The 341-nt window shown below is 40.2% G+C and overlaps 1 protein-coding gene across 1 annotated transcript in view; it reads right to left on the minus strand.

Moving 5' to 3' along the window:
• The window catches only part of trpc5a (transient receptor potential cation channel, subfamily C, member 5a), a 64814-nt gene that overhangs the window by 2860 nt on the left and 61613 nt on the right, over positions 1–341 (minus strand). The window lies entirely within an intron of this gene.

The raw sequence follows: 341 nt of genomic DNA on the forward strand, positions 1-341 counted from the left end.
CCACAACTTGTTCTTTTTACACTTTTTCAACTAAATAAACAAATAAAATTTGATGATTTGTGAGTGTCAGACATGCTGGTGTGTGGAGTTTTGACCTTTTGACAGAGGTAACAAAATCCCCCCTCTCATCCTCACATTCTCCGGGAATAACCCCTGGTTAGAGAGGATTGATACAACTCTCTTATCTTTATATAGTTTTATTTAATTTGCACAAACACCGAAGTATAAAAATGCCAAGTCGTTCCTTTACAGGGGGCTATGTGGCGGACTATTTTTTGGCCAAGGACAGTTACTTCCCGGATTCAAGACTCCACCCCAGCCAAGAAGTAGTCCAGCACATA

Source organism: Morone saxatilis, unplaced genomic scaffold (genome assembly GCF_004916995.1).
Source record: "Morone saxatilis isolate NCDOM2014 unplaced genomic scaffold, NCSU_SB_2.0 Contig4, whole genome shotgun sequence".
In the NCBI taxonomy this organism is placed as follows: domain Eukaryota; kingdom Metazoa; phylum Chordata; class Actinopteri; family Moronidae; genus Morone; species Morone saxatilis.